The 2,892-nt window shown below is 39.4% G+C and overlaps 1 pseudogene; it reads left to right on the forward strand.

Moving 5' to 3' along the window:
* Positions 1-562: 562 nt before the first annotated feature.
* Positions 563-917, forward strand: LOC101956615 (protein dpy-30 homolog pseudogene; annotated as a pseudogene).
* The last annotated feature ends 1,975 nt before the right edge of the window (positions 918-2,892 follow it).

Below are 2,892 nucleotides of genomic sequence, written 5' to 3' on the forward strand. Positions count from 1 at the left end.
CATTTATATGTGTTATCCTTCATATATTCTGAGAAGGTCACTAAAGGAGTTAGAGGGGAAAAAATTTGAGGTGTTTTTTCAATAATTGGGTGGTAATGCACAGTGTATGGAGGGTTTGTGTATTGTCTCAATTCCTGAGACTAATAGATTTCAGGCCTATCTCCATGTTGAAGTTCTTTGAATTTTGATGAAATACACTCAGTAATTTAATAGTAGGCATGCACCAAATTTCTGTTGAAGTTTTTATCCTGCCCATCTTTTTGCCGTGGACAGTTTCAGCCAGTCAGTCCTAATCCAGGCTGCCAATAACAGTTCCTTCATCACAGAAGTAAGCACAGGGCCTCAGCCATATCAATCGTGCTCCTTCTTGGATGTTATTTAACTGGAATTCAGGGAAGAGGTTCACTTGCTCTCCCACTGAGAGGCTGCGAGTTGCCTGATTTGTGGAGATAGTGTGTCTTGAAATGAAGTTGAGAGTCATGCGACATTCGACATTTGTCACACAGCTGGAGTGGTTCCAGCTGGTAGTTGGTGGTGCGGTGCAAACCTTTTAGGAAACAACAGCTTGAGCTCTTTGCAGGGTCCACCATGGAGCCAGAGCAGATGCTGGAAGGACAGATGCAGGTTGCAGAAAACCCTCACTCTGAGTACTATCTGACCGACAATGATGAGATGATAGTAGGAAACGAGAAGATGAAGGCAGAAAAGTCATCAAAACAGAAGGTGGATTTACAGTCTTTGCCAACTCTCCAACTCATGCCTATCTGGATCAGAGGGTTGTGCCTATCTTATTACAGGGACTTGCTGTGCTTGCAAAGGAAAGACCACCAAATCCCATTGAATTTCTAGCATCCTATCTTTTAAAAAACAAGGCATAATTTGAAGAACTGACTTATTGGGAAGAGCAGAAAAATATGGTTGCTACTGTAGATTTTACATGATTAAGAGGCAGCTTTAATTGCCATGATTTTCCCCTTTTTTGGAAGTATAAGAATCTTCAGGACAACAGAATTTATTTCCAGAGTTATGGAAGAAAACATATGTCCGTTATTTTGATATAATCACCATACTTATTTAATGAGTGTATTCTATGCAATATTTTCTCAGATTGTATTTAACTTTGTTTAAAAAATGACCTTCAAAATAAACTGTCACAATGCAAAGAAAAAAAAAAGAAAGAAAAAAATGAAGATGAGAAGCAGAAAGAAGATGAGAAATGAAAATATGTTGGTGGCGGTCAGGTGACTAGTGTCATATGCATCACTGCCCTTAATTTTGGTTATGTAAGCCAATAAATTCCCATTTTGCCCAGCCCCTTGCAACCAAAATCTTGAAATCCATCTATATTCTTACATATTTACATAGATCCTCTTATTCATATAAAATCTGTCAAAGCTTATTCTTCATTCATCTATTGCTATAAAGCCCTTTTTCTGCATTACATTTGTACCAATTGTTACCATTTTGTCTTTTAGCAAGTAGGAATACTTATTGAACATCTATTATGAGCCAAAGTATGGAAGACAAGGCGAAGACTAAGGCTTCCAGTGAGCACAATCAATATATATGTCTTAGCTGGGAGTGATGGCTAGCAGATGTAACTCCAACTGCTTGGGAGGCTAAGGAGAGAGGGTTCCTTGAGCCCAGGATAGGAGGCAAGCCTGGGCAACATGGAGAGACTTGTCCCAAAAAAGAAGAAAAAAATACATTATATATGTGTGTTAGCAAAATTAATGTAAAAAGCATTGCAGGTTATGGAAATTTGGATTAAAAGAAGGTGTGGGGAAGTTTAAAACTTATTCTTTTTTTCTAAAGTTTCTATCATTGAAATCTATGAAATAAATTGACAATAGATCAATAGGAAAAAGAACATGTATGTTTATTAATGTTCACAGAAAAATCTTAGCATGGGAGTCACACACAAAATATGAGTCTCCAAGAAGAGCTTGGAAATTTAAGTTTCTAAGATAAAAACAAAGAAATGGGGAATAGGGACATGGGTTCTGGTGGGAAGTAAAGAGGTGACAAAGTGTGAAAAGTGGAGGGGAGGAGATACACAGGGAACAAGGACTGTCTTGTTATGTAGAAGTCTGCCAGCAATAGTCACCTATTAGAAATTTGTATCTGGGCTGATGTCAGACTCCAGTCTCTGACTGTGAAAAGATCTTTCTATGTAGAAAAAGGGTATCAGATAGACAATCATGTTCATATGCTGACAGTTTGTCTTTAATTTAGATTTTCTTTACTGACATAATTTCTCCTATGAAAGGGGAGCCTTTCAAAGCCATGCCTGTATTCCAGAGGTATACAGTTTCTCTGACATACTCAAAATATGCCAAACAAATATATTTCAGGGTCTTGTTGTAGGGGACAGATGAGGTAGGGCACCAAAGATAGCAGGAAACAGTTTTATTTGGCTGCAGCCAGGTTCAGAGGGTACAGCTTTTGCTGTAACCAATTAACCCATGAATCTGGAGTTCAGATAGTTTCAAAATTTTATACCCAGCATTGAGGAGAGGGGCTCAGAAGTTCATAGACTGCAGAAGTTCACATAAAAGCAGCTTTTTCTTTCACTGTTCTGGGCAAGTGGTTAGATGCAGGGCAGGCTGAACGAATGTTAGCTGCAGGATAACCTGGGCACTCAAACCCTCCTCTGTCTTGTTCTCAAGGACTGCCCCCCCCCTCCAAAGGCTGAACACTTAACCCCCCTTATGCCAACAAGGCAGCTTGTAAACCCAAAGACCCTATTAGATTTAGGCAGCACAGCAGAAGGACTATAAAAACTTTCTCCTGCTGGACTGGCTCTCTCTCTCTCTCTCTCTCTCTCTGTCTCTCTCTCTCTCTCCTCTTCTTTCTCACTGCTGCAATAAAGATCTCTTGGTCTCTCCAAGA

The sequence above is a fragment of the Ictidomys tridecemlineatus genome, chromosome 8, assembly GCF_052094955.1.
Source record: "Ictidomys tridecemlineatus isolate mIctTri1 chromosome 8, mIctTri1.hap1, whole genome shotgun sequence".
Classification (NCBI taxonomy): Eukaryota; Metazoa; Chordata; class Mammalia; order Rodentia; family Sciuridae; genus Ictidomys; species Ictidomys tridecemlineatus.